A 12,304-nucleotide genomic window follows, 5' to 3' on the forward strand; every position below is an offset into this window, starting at 1 on the left:
GCAGCTCAGCCCGTTCGGTTGATTTCGGCGATCCTGTTTTAAGGAAGCGCGTAAGTGCAGACGGGGTCTGGGAGGCTTTTCGCCCGAGACGGGAAAGAGCGAGGAAGACTGGAGAGCGTGGAAAAACTAGGTGCCGCGGGTACTGAAGCTGTTAAGGGCTGAGAGAATTTGGGCTTAAGCATCTGAAAGGGGCTGCTAACGCGCAAGGAGCGGTAAAATACCATCGCTGGACAGCAGGCTCCTTTCCGGCCCTCCGTCCCCCTCTGCAGCCTTCTCGTTCTGTTTGTTTCTGTTCCTCTTTTCTGGCTGGGCTGTGCAGCGATCCCGGAAGGACGTGTCTTTTGAGGTGTGCCTTTGCGAAGGTGGTTCGGCTGCCTGGGGGGATGGATCAAAGCCTTTGAGGCTCCCTCCGATCTGTTTCATTTCCTTTTGAATTTCTTCCTTTCTTTGCTTTCTCCTAGGGCGTCTGTCAGCTAACGAGTAAAGAAGATGGAACGGCCTGTCCGCAGAGGAGAACTGACGCACGGTAAACGTGAATACGCTAGACCTCCGCTACGTCACGGGCGTTTGTTTACGTCCGTGCGTTCCAATCTCTAGTTGCGCATTCGGGACGCGGCATCTGCCCGCTATCCGACTCCTCCGTGTAGCGTAGAAGGCGCTGTACAGCTGCCGGTCTCTCCGGGAGGTTGTTAGTGAGAAGGAGAACGGTGTATTCCAGCTCGCGACCGCCAAACGGGCTCCTTTAGGTCCGCTTTCAGACTTGGGGCCTACTTCATCGGTCCGCTTGGACGTGGTTTCTTGGGGGGAACGCTAGTGCTTTCCCTGTGCTTTTCCTGCGTCGAAACCGGTAGTTTATAGGCCAGAGCGGTTATGCCATACCTTCCTTTGAGAGGCGTTTCGTCCGCGTCTCGGGCTTCGGGGAAAATCAATTGGACGGAATTGCCGAAGGCGCGCCTTGAAATAGGCGGTAAATCTAGAAGCGTGTCTGAATCGCGAGGGGCTCGTAACTTGGTCTTTGTCCTCAACGTCTGCTTTTCTTTCGCTCTTATTGCAGGCTTCCCTCCAACGATCGGCGTCGCTGCGGCGTCTCGTGTTTCACGGGCAGCGGTCTCTGCTCAGTAAGGACGTGAGAACTCCTGCGCTCCCGGAGAGCCCGGGATCCCTGCTCCGGGCTGGTCATTTTAGGCCTTTGTGCGGAGCGTTCTTTCTAGCTACGCGCCCCGCGTGAGCCTCTCCTTCGGCCGTTTTCCCAAGGCGGCGGAAACGCTTCTGGGAAACGCCGTCGTTTCCGAAACGTTTCGCCGTGTCCTTGCCGGTAGGGGATACCGTGAGAGCGGGCAGAGGCGGCCGACGTCTGTGCGAGGAAAGAAGCGTGGCGCAAAGAAGGGACCTCTTTGGCCCGCCTGGTCCGCTTTAGAGAGTTTTCTTTTGGACCCGAAGATCGGGTCTGCGAGTGCCGCGCTCAGCGCACGCGTTTGTTTCCCCCCCCCCCCCGTTCTTTTAGCAAGACCGTGCGTGTCCTCGAGCTGTTTGTCCCGAGGGGGGAGTCGCTGCGGGAATTGCTGGGGAGGCCCTGACGGCGGGACGTGAAAAAGACGCCTTTGACCGCGTGCGTGCGGCCGAAGGAACGTCGGCCCAAGAATCCGAATAAGACATGCCGCGTGCCAGCATCTCGTACCGTTTAATAATAAAAACCGAGCAGTCTGTCAAGCAAATAGCGCGGCTTGCTTTGGGCTGTTTATTTTGTTTAACGATCAGTAAAGGCGAGAGGTCGAAAGTTCTAAAGAAGAACGGCTGCTTCTTGGAACGCTTGCAAATTGTCCCGTTAAGTAGGTGGGTGGTTTTTTTGTTTTCGTTTTGTTTTTTTAAGTGCAGCCTCTGACTCTTTTTTGTCTGTGGAGTATTTTGCAACGATGTTCAAAGGAAAGCGCTGTTACTGAAGCCTCTAGGAGCAGCGGCTCGAGCACGACACGCGGCGACGCTGCGCCTCGCAGCAGGCGCTGTAAATAAGGGCAGATGAGCCGAGGCGAGGGTGGTGAAATGTCTGCAAAGGGCGGGCGGGGGGGCTCTGCAGCGGTGTGCGCGTGCCGGGGGCGGCCGCGCGCCCTGCTGCCCTCGGGGCGTCAAAAAAGCAGTACGGCACGGAAAGGGGGGCGCGCAGGCGCACGGCGGCCGGCCGCGCGCCCTGCTGCCCTCGGGGCGTCCAAAAAGCGGTACGGCACGATAAAGGGGGGCGCGCATGCGCACTGGGTTCCGCCGTGCTCACTGCTGCCACCCTGTGTCCAAAAATCGGTACTGCACCCTGTGGGGGGGGCGCGCGTGCGCACAGCGTTCCGCCGCGCTCACTGCTGCCACCCTGTGTCCAAAAAGCGGTACTGCACCCGGTGGGGGGGGGCGCGCGTGCGCACTGGGTTCCGCCGCGCTCACTGCTGCCACCCTGTGTCCAAAAATCGGTACTGCACCCTGTGGGGGGGGCTCGTGTGCGCCCTGGGTTCCGCCGTGCTCACTGCTGCCACCCTGTGTCCAAAAATCGGTACTGCACCCTGTGGGGGGGGCTCGTGTGCGCCCTGGGTTCCGCCGCGCTCACTGCTGCCACCCTGTGTCCAAAAAGCGGTACTGCACCCGGTGGGGGGGGCGCGCACGCGCACAGCGTTCCGCCGCGCTCACTGCTGCCACCCTGTGTCCAAAAAGCGGTACTGCACCCGGTGGGGGGGGCGCGCATGCGCAGACAGCCGGCGCGCACATGCTCAGTGCCGGTCGCCATGTTTGCTGCTGCTCTCCGCCGTTTCGGTAACGGGTAAGCGAATGGAGCGTGCTCGTCGCCCCTTCCCGGTGCTCTTGGAGCGGCCACGGGCTCGGGCAGCCTCGGGGCGCTCGCTGGGAGTCCCGGGCTGCCGCGGCGGGCTGCGGTTCGCACGCGTGAGCCGCCCGGCTGCAGCGCCGCGGCGCGAGCATGCCATTGCGGGTCTCGCCTCCCTTCGTGCTCCCCCCCGCCCCTCGGGCTCCCCGGCTCGCCCCCGCCCCTCGGGATTCCCCGCTCCACCCGCCCCTCGCGCTCCCCCCCCGCTTCTCGGGCTCCCCTCGCGCTCCCCCCCACCCCCGCGCTCCCCCCTGCTTCTCGGGCTCCCCTCGCGCTCCCCCCCCGCTCCTCGGGCTCCCCCTGCTCCCCTCGCGCTCCGCCCCGCCCCTCGCGCTCCCCTCGCGCTCCCCCTGCTCCCCTCGCGCTCCCCCTGCTCCCCTCGCGCTCCCCCTGCTCCCCTCGCGCTCCGCCCCGCCCCTCGGGCTCCCCCTGCTCCCCTCGCGCTCCCCCCTGCTTCTCGGGCTCCCCTCGCGCTCCCCCCCGCTTCTCGGGCTCCCCCCTGCTTCTCAGGCTCTTCTCACGCTCCCCCCCGCTCCTCGGGCTCCCCTTGCTCCCCTCGCGCTCTGCCCCGCCCCTCGCACTCCCCCTGCTCCCCTCGCGCTCCCCCCCGCTTCTCGGGCTCCCCCCTGCTTCTCAGGCTTCTCTCGGGCTCCCCCTGGTCCCCTCGCGCTCCGCCCCGCCCCTCGCGCTCCCCCTGGTCCCCTCGCGCTCCCCCCCGCCCCCGCGCTCCCCCCCCGCTTCTCGGGCTCCCCTCGTGCTCCCCCCCGCTCCTCGGGCCCCCCTGCTCCCCTCACGCTCCCCCCCCGCCTCTCGCGCTCCCCTCGCACTCCGCCCCGCCCCTCGGGCTCCCCTCGCTCCCCCCCGCCCCTCGGGCTCCCTCTGCTCCCCTCCCGCTCCCCTCGCTCCCCCCCGCCCCTCCCGCTCCCCTCGCTCCCCCCCCCCCGCGCTGTCCGAGCCGGCACGTGCGCGGTGCTCAAGCGTCACTGCCGCCGCAGTCCGTTGGCGAGCGGCGCATGCGCGGCGGCGGGGAAGCAAGATGGCGGCGAGCAGGGAGGGCGTTTTCGCTCGGCGGCGGCGGCGGGTGAGTGCGGAGGTGGCGTGGAGTGAAGGATGTGGGGCCCCCGGGTGAGGCGAACGCATAGGTTCGGGGGGCGTCGGGCTGCATCCTGCCCGCTGCGGCCGTCGCTGCGTGGAGGCGGCGGTGCGGGGCGAGTGGGGGGGCGGGCTGGGACCCGGCGCCGCGCCGGGAGCGCGGGTGTGACTTTGCGTTTTGCGTGCGCGGCGTTTAGGGCGCCAGTTCGTTGGCAGCGCGGGCCGGGGCACGCGCTCGCCCCTGCGGAGGCGGCGCGGCGGAGCGGAGCGGGGGGGCAGGCGGGCCCCGGAGCAGGGTTGCGGCGCGGCGTCGGCCCTGTAGTGTTTCCAAACGGCTTACCCCGTAACGTACGATGCAAAGCGGTGTATTAAGACCTTTCCTTTGAGGGAAAGAAGGAAAAAGAAAGAAAGGGGGGAAAGAAAAAAAAAAAAACCACGGGAAAGAGAAAAAGAACGCGTGTAAATCGAAGTGTTTTGTTGGAAGCGAAATGCAATTTTCTGTCTTTGTTACAGAGGCGGAACCGACAATAGCAAATGCTGACAAAGAGCAAAGCCGGACGAGCGAGCGGTTTTTTGCGTTTACTCCCGAAGGGGCGGGCTGAAAGGAGGAAGCAAAAATGCAGCAGCGGACCCTCGATCTCCCCAGAAGCTGCGACAGTAGGAGGCGTTCTGGCCCGGGTAACCAAGGTAACTCTTGATGCGGAACGTTCGTTCTTTCGGCCTCCCTCCCGGAGGCAGCGCTGAGGACTAAGCGACCCGTTGCTGCCCTGCGCCTCTTGTTAACCGTAGCTGCCTTAGTTTTGCTTCGGTCGTTTGTATTTTGTTTTGTTATCGTACACGCGTACGTAGAAAAGGAAAGATAGGATATTTAATTTTTAGATTCGTTGCCACGGCTGAAGCTGAAGAGACAGAGAAACGTAAGCGAGCCGAAGTAATAAAATTAAAGGGAACCGAGCGAGAGCCGTCTCCGTCGCCCCGAAAGGGAAAGCCCGTTCCTCCCGGTGAGGAAGGTTCGCCGGTAATAGCGATCGGAATAACAGATGAGCGACATCTAACGGAAGGTGCGTACGCGTTACGGAAAGGACGCTGCGTCCATCCGTTTCCGTGCGCGTGACTCTCTGCATCTGTGAAGCGTCGTGCTTTAAGAGCTCCAAGACGGCAAATTCCCGTCTTCGGGGAACGGCGGTCAGGTGGCCAGAGAGAGAGGGAGAGGCAAGCGTGCGAATTGTAAAACGAAGAGGAAGGCTCATTTAGCGCGACCCCAGGTTAATTGCCTGGCAATGGTCTTTGGGGCAGCAGGAAGACGGCAGCTCGAAGAAAAGGTAAAGCCTTGCGGAATTAGGACTCCTTCCTTCTCGTGTAGTAGATCCGCTTTTGTGCTTAGAAACAACTTTGGATTGTTAATTTCTGCTGAGCTTTGAATACGTCACGTCACGGACTCTTAGGCGACACGGGGGAGTTCAGCTGCGCAGCCTGCCAGAGGAACGTCGCCCACGAGGCCTCGCTAGCCTTGAGGAGCTGTAGGCGCCGATGCACGTGGCTCGTTCTGTCGGGCGCGAAGAGGTTTGCTTTGGCTGCCGAAATTTCAGCTTGGCTTTGCGCCCTGTAGCGGTGGTATTTTTGTATTTCTAAATTGTGTTAATGCTAGGCGTTCGGCACATCGGGGAACGACTGTGTGCTGCCGTGAAGAACTGCAGGCTCCCGCCCTCAGCCCTTTCTCGGCAAGTTATCGGGTGTCGAGAGCGGCCGGGAGACTCCGAATGCCGGCGGAAAGGTTCTCTGCCCGCTCCTGACGAGGAGCCTTCGGCCGCGGGAAGGTCGGCGGCGTCCTTCCCGGACTCGTGAGTAATAAGCCGCGGTTCGCGGGCCGGCAGGGCAGGGGAGGGGAGGGGAGGGGGGGGGGGAATAGCGCCTGGTAGCCCGGCGGCTCCGGCGTCGCCGTTGCTAGCGGGGCCCCGAGGTCCATGTGAAGCCTCAGCTGCCTGTCGGGAGCTTTGTTTTGGTGTGTTTACCTGGCAAAAGCAGCGAGGGAGGCCTCAAAGAAGAATTTTCGTGCCTAGGTGGGTAAGCTGCGACCCCAGCTGTCTTTGCCTTGCTTTGCCGCTTAGTGTCGTAACGGCGACTTGGGAGCCCGCGATAAAAACCGTTCCGGGGCCGAAGGGAGGCCCTGCGTTTGCCCCGCTTGGGAAACCGTCGTTAAAGCTTGGGGGGGGGGGCCGAGCTCCGAAAGGAGACTCTGCCGGTGACCTCGGTGGTCCGATTCGTTTGCAGGCTGACGTTCCGAGGGCCGGCGAGCGGAAGAGGAGCAGCTCAGCCCGTTCGGTTGATTTCGGCGATCCTGTTTTAAGGAAGCGCGTAAGTGCAGACGGGGTCTGGGAGGCTTTTCGCCCGAGACGGGAAAGAGCGAGGAAGACTGGAGAGCGTGGAAAAACTAGGTGCCGCGGGTACTGAAGCTGTTAAGGGCTGAGAGAATTTGGGCTTAAGCATCTGAAAGGGGCTGCTAACGCGCAAGGAGCGGTAAAATACCATCGCTGGACAGCAGGCTCCTTTCCGGCCCTCCGTCCCCCTCTGCAGCCTTCTCGTTCTGTTTGTTTCTGTTCCTCTTTTCTGGCTGGGCTGTGCAGCGATCCCGGAAGGACGTGTCTTTTGAGGTGTGCCTTTGCGAAGGTGGTTCGGCTGCCTGGGGGGATGGATCAAAGCCTTTGAGGCTCCCTCCGATCTGTTTCATTTCCTTTTGAATTTCTTCCTTTCTTTGCTTTCTCCTAGGGCGTCTGTCAGCTAACGAGTAAAGAAGATGGAACGGCCTGTCCGCAGAGGAGAACTGACGCACGGTAAACGTGAATACGCTAGACCTCCGCTACGTCACGGGCGTTTGTTTACGTCCGTGCGTTCCAATCTCTAGTTGCGCATTCGGGACGCGGCATCTGCCCGCTATCCGACTCCTCCGTGTAGCGTAGAAGGCGCTGTACAGCTGCCGGTCTCTCCGGGAGGTTGTTAGTGAGAAGGAGAACGGTGTATTCCAGCTCGCGACCGCCAAACGGGCTCCTTTAGGTCCGCTTTCAGACTTGGGGCCTACTTCATCGGTCCGCTTGGACGTGGTTTCTTGGGGGGAACGCTAGTGCTTTCCCTGTGCTTTTCCTGCGTCGAAACCGGTAGTTTATAGGCCAGAGCGGTTATGCCGTACCTTCCTTTGAGAGGCGTTTCGTCCGCGTCTCGGGCTTCGGGGAAAATCAATTGGACGGAATTGCCGAAGGCGCGCCTTGAAATAGGCGGTAAATCTAGAAGCGTGTCTGAATCGCGAGGGGCTCGTAACTTGGTCTTTGTCCTCAACGTCTGCTTTTCTTTCGCTCTTATTGCAGGCTTCCCTCCAACGATCGGCGTCGCTGCGGCGTCTCGTGTTTCACGGGCAGCGGTCTCTGCTCAGTAAGGACGTGAGAACTCCTGCGCTCCCGGAGAGCCCGGGATCCCTGCTCCGGGCTGGTCATTTTAGGCCTTTGTGCGGAGCGTTCTTTCTAGCTACGCGCCCCGCGTGAGCCTCTCCTTCGGCCGTTTTCCCAAGGCGGCGGAAACGCTTCTGGGAAACGCCGTCGTTGCCGAAACGTTTCGCCGTGTCCTTGCCGGTAGGGGATACCGTGAGAGCGGGCAGAGGCGGCCGACGTCTGTGCGAGGAAAGAAGCGTGGCGCAAAGAAGGGACCTCTTTGGCCCGCCTGGTCCGCTTTAGAGAGTTTTCTTTTGGACCCGAAGATCGGGTCTGCGAGTGCCGCGCTCAGCGCACGCGTTTGTTTCCCCCCCCCCCCCCCGTTCTTTTAGCAAGACCGTGCGTGTCCTCGAGCTGTTTGTCCCGAGGGGGGAGTCGCTGCGGGAATTGCTGGGGAGGCCCTGACGGCGGGACGTGAAAAAGACGCCTTTGACCGCGTGCGTGCGGCCGAAGGAACGTCGGCCCAAGAATCCGAATAAGACATGCCGCGTGCCAGCATCTCGTACCGTTTAATAATAAAAACCGAGCAGTCTGTCAAGCAAATAGCGCGGCTTGCTTTGGGCTGTTTATTTTGTTTAACGATCAGTAAAGGCGAGAGGTCGAAAGTTCTAAAGAAGAACGGCTGCTTCTTGGAACGCTTGCAAATTGTCCCGTTAAGTAGGTGGGTGGTTTTTTTGTTTTCGTTTTGTTTTTTTAAGTGCAGCCTCTGACTCTTTTTTGTCTGTGGAGTATTTTGCAACGATGTTCAAAGGAAAGCGCTGTTACTGAAGCCTCTAGGAGCAGCGGCTCGAGCACGACACGCGGCGACGCTGCGCCTCGCAGCAGGCGCTGTAAATAAGGGCAGATGAGCCGAGGCGAGGGTGGTGAAATGTCTGCAAAGGGCGGGCGGGGGGGCTCTGCAGCGGTGTGCGCGTGCCGGGGGCGGCCGCGCGCCCTGCTGCCCTCGGGGCGTCAAAAAAGCAGTACGGCACGGAAAGGGGGGCGTGCAGGCGCACGGCGGCCGGCCGCGCGCCCTGCTGCCCTCGGGGCGTCCAAAAAGCGGTACGGCACGATAAAGGGGGGCGCGCATGCGCACTGGGTTCCGCCGCGCTCACTGCTGCCACCCTGTGTCCAAAAATCGGTACTGCACCCTGTGGGGGGGCTCGTGTGCGCACTGGGTTCCGCCGTGCTCACTGCTGCCACCCTGTGTCCAAAAAGCGGTACTGCACCCTGTGGGGGGGGCGCGCACGCGCACAGCGTTCCGCCGCGCTCACTGCTGCCACCCTGTGTCCAAAAAGCGGTACTGCACCCGGTGGGGGGGGCGCGCATGCGCAGACAGCCGGCGCGCACATGCTCAGTGCCGGTCGCCATGTTTGCTGCTGCTCTCCGCCGTTTCGGTAACGGGTAAGCGAATGGAGCGTGCTCGTCGCCCCTTCCCGGTGCTCTTGGAGCGGCCACGGGCTCGGGCAGCCTCGGGGCGCTCGCTGGGAGTCCCGGGCTGCCGCGGCGGGCTGCGGTTCGCACGCGTGAGCCGCCCGGCTGCAGCGCCGCGGCGCGAGCATGCCATTGCGGGTCTCGCCTCCCTTCGTGCTCCCCCCCGCCCCTCGGGCTCCCCGGCTCGCCCCCGCCCCTCGGGATTCCCCGCTCCACCCGCCCCTCGCGCTCCCCCCTGCTTCTCGGGCTCCCCTCGCGCTCCCCCCCACCCCCGCGCTCCCCCCTGCTTCTCGGGCTCCCCTCGCGCTCCCCCCCCGCTCCTCGGGCTCCCCCTGCTCCCCTCGCGCTCCGCCCCGCCCCTCGCGCTCCCCCCCGCTTCTCGGGCTCCCCTCGCGCTCCCCCTGCTCCCCTCGCGCTCCCCCTGCTCCCCTCGCGCTCCCCCTGCTCCCCTCGCGCTCCGCCCCGCCCCTCGGGCTCCCCCTGCTCCCCTCGCGCTCCCCCCCGCTTCTCGGGCTCCCCTCGCGCTCCCCCCCGCTTCTCGGGCTCCCCCCTGCTTCTCAGGCTCTTCTCACGCTCCCCCCCGCTCCTCGGGCTCCCCTTGCTCCCCTCGCGCTCTGCCCCGCCCCTCGCACTCCCCCTGCTCCCCTCGCGCTCCCCCCCGCTTCTCGGGCTCCCCCCTGCTTCTCAGGCTCCTCTCGGGCTCCCCTTGCTCCCCTCGCGCTCCGCCCCGCCCCTCGCGCTCCCCCTGGTCCCCTCGCGCTCCCCCCCGCCCCCGCGCTCCCCCCCCGCTTCTCGGGCTCCCCTCGTGCTCCCCCCCGCTCCTCGGGCCCCCCTGCTCCCCTCACGCTCCCCCCCCGCCTCTCGCGCTCCCCTCGCACTCCGCCCCGCCCCTCGGGCTCCCCTCGCTCCCCCCCGCCCCTCGGGCTCCCTCTGCTCCCCTCCCGCTCCCCTCGCTCCCCCCCGCCCCTCCCGCTCCCCTCGCTCCCCCCCCCCCGCGCTGTCCGAGCCGGCACGTGCGCGGTGCTCAAGCGTCACTGCCGCCGCAGTCCGTTGGCGAGCGGCGCATGCGCGGCGGCGGGGAAGCAAGATGGCGGCGAGCAGGGAGGGCGTTTTCGCTCGGCGGCGGCGGCGGGTGAGTGCGGAGGTGGCGTGGAGTGAAGGATGTGGGGCCCCCGGGTGAGGCGAACGCATAGGTTCGGGGGGCGTCGGGCTGCATCCTGCCCGCTGCGGCCGTCGCTGCGTGGAGGCGGCGGTGCGGGGCGAGTGGGGGGGCGGGCTGGGACCCGGCGCCGCGCCGGGAGCGCGGGTGTGACTTTGCGTTTTGCGTGCGCGGCGTTTAGGGCGCCAGTTCGTTGGCAGCGCGGGCCGGGGCACGCGCTCGCCCCTGCGGAGGCGGCGCGGCGGAGCGGAGCGGGGGGGCAGGCGGGCCCCGGAGCAGGGTTGCGGCGCGGCGTCGGCCCTGTAGTGTTTCCAAACGGCTTACCCCGTAACGTACGATGCAAAGCGGTGTATTAAGACCTTTCCTTTGAGGGAAAGAAGGAAAAAGAAAGAAAGGGGGGAAAGAAAAAAAAAAAAACCACGGGAAAGAGAAAAAGAACGCGTGTAAATCGAAGTGTTTTGTTGGAAGCGAAATGCAATTTTCTGTCTTTGTTACAGAGGCGGAACCGACAATAGCAAATGCTGACAAAGAGCAAAGCCGGACGAGCGAGCGGTTTTTTGCGTTTACTCCCGAAGGGGCGGGCTGAAAGGAGGAAGCAAAAATGCAGCAGCGGACCCTCGATCTCCCCAGAAGCTGCGACAGTAGGAGGCGTTCTGGCCCGGGTAACCAAGGTAACTCTTGATGCGGAACGTTCGTTCTTTCGGCCTCCCTCCCGGAGGCAGCGCTGAGGACTAAGCGACCCGTTGCTGCCCTGCGCCTCTTGTTAACCGTAGCTGCCTTAGTTTTGCTTCGGTCGTTTGTATTTTGTTTTGTTATCGTACACGCGTACGTAGAAAAGGAAAGATAGGATATTTAATTTTTAGATTCGTTGCCACGGCTGAAGCTGAAGAGACAGAGAAACGTAAGCGAGCCGAAGTAATAAAATTAAAGGGAACCGAGCGAGAGCCGTCTCCGTCGCCCCGAAAGGGAAAGCCCGTTCCTCCCGGTGAGGAAGGTTCGCCGGTAATAGCGATCGGAATAACAGATGAGCGACATCTAACGGAAGGTGCGTACGCGTTACGGAAAGGACGCTGCGTCCATCCGTTTCCGTGCGCGTGACTCTCTGCATCTGTGAAGCGTCGTGCTTTAAGAGCTCCAAGACGGCAAATTCCCGTCTTCGGGGAACGGCGGTCAGGTGGCCAGAGAGAGAGGGAGAGGCAAGCGTGCGAATTGTAAAACGAAGAGGAAGGCTCATTTAGCGCGACCCCAGGTTAATTGCCTGGCAATGGTCTTTGGGGCAGCAGGAAGACGGCAGCTCGAAGAAAAGGTAAAGCCTTGCGGAATTAGGACTCCTTCCTTCTCGTGTAGTAGATCCGCTTTTGTGCTTAGAAACAACTTTGGATTGTTAATTTCTGCTGAGCTTTGAATACGTCACGTCACGGACTCTTAGGCGACACGGGGGAGTTCAGCTGCGCAGCCTGCCAGAGGAACGTCGCCCACGAGGCCTCGCTAGCCTTGAGGAGCTGTAGGCGCCGATGCACGTGGCTCGTTCTGTCGGGCGCGAAGAGGTTTGCTTTGGCTGCCGAAATTTCAGCTTGGCTTTGCGCCCTGTAGCGGTGGTATTTTTGTATTTCTAAATTGTGTTAATGCTAGGCGTTCGGCACATCGGGGAACGACTGTGTGCTGCCGTGAAGAACTGCAGGCTCCCGCCCTCAGCCCTTTCTCGGCAAGTTATCGGGTGTCGAGAGCGGCCGGGAGACTCCGAATGCCGGCGGAAAGGTTCTCTGCCCGCTCCTGACGAGGAGCCTTCGGCCGCGGGAAGGTCGGCGGCGTCCTTCCCGGACTCGTGAGTAATAAGCCGCGGTTCGCGGGCCGGCAGGGCAGGGGAGGGGAGGGGAGGGGGGGGGGGAATAGCGCCTGGTAGCCCGGCGGCTCCGGCGTCGCCGTTGCTAGCGGGGCCCCGAGGTCCATGTGAAGCCTCAGCTGCCTGTCGGGAGCTTTGTTTTGGTGTGTTTACCTGGCAAAAGCAGCGAGGGAGGCCTCAAAGAAGAATTTTCGTGCCTAGGTGGGTAAGCTGCGACCCCAGCTGTCTTTGCCTTGCTTTGCCGCTTAGTGTCGTAACGGCGACTTGGGAGCCCGCGATAAAAACCGTTCCGGGGCCGAAGGGAGGCCCTGCGTTTGCCCCGCTTGGGAAACCGTCGTTAAAGCTTGGGGGGGGGGGCCGAGCTCCGAAAGGAGACTCTGCCGGTGACCTCGGTGGTCCGATTCGTTTGCAGGCTGACGTTCCGAGGGCCGGCGAGCGGAAGAGGAGCAGCTCAGCCC

The sequence above is a fragment of the Apteryx mantelli genome, unplaced genomic scaffold (assembly GCF_036417845.1).
Source record: "Apteryx mantelli isolate bAptMan1 unplaced genomic scaffold, bAptMan1.hap1 HAP1_SCAFFOLD_79, whole genome shotgun sequence".
Classification (NCBI taxonomy): Eukaryota; Metazoa; Chordata; class Aves; order Apterygiformes; family Apterygidae; genus Apteryx; species Apteryx mantelli.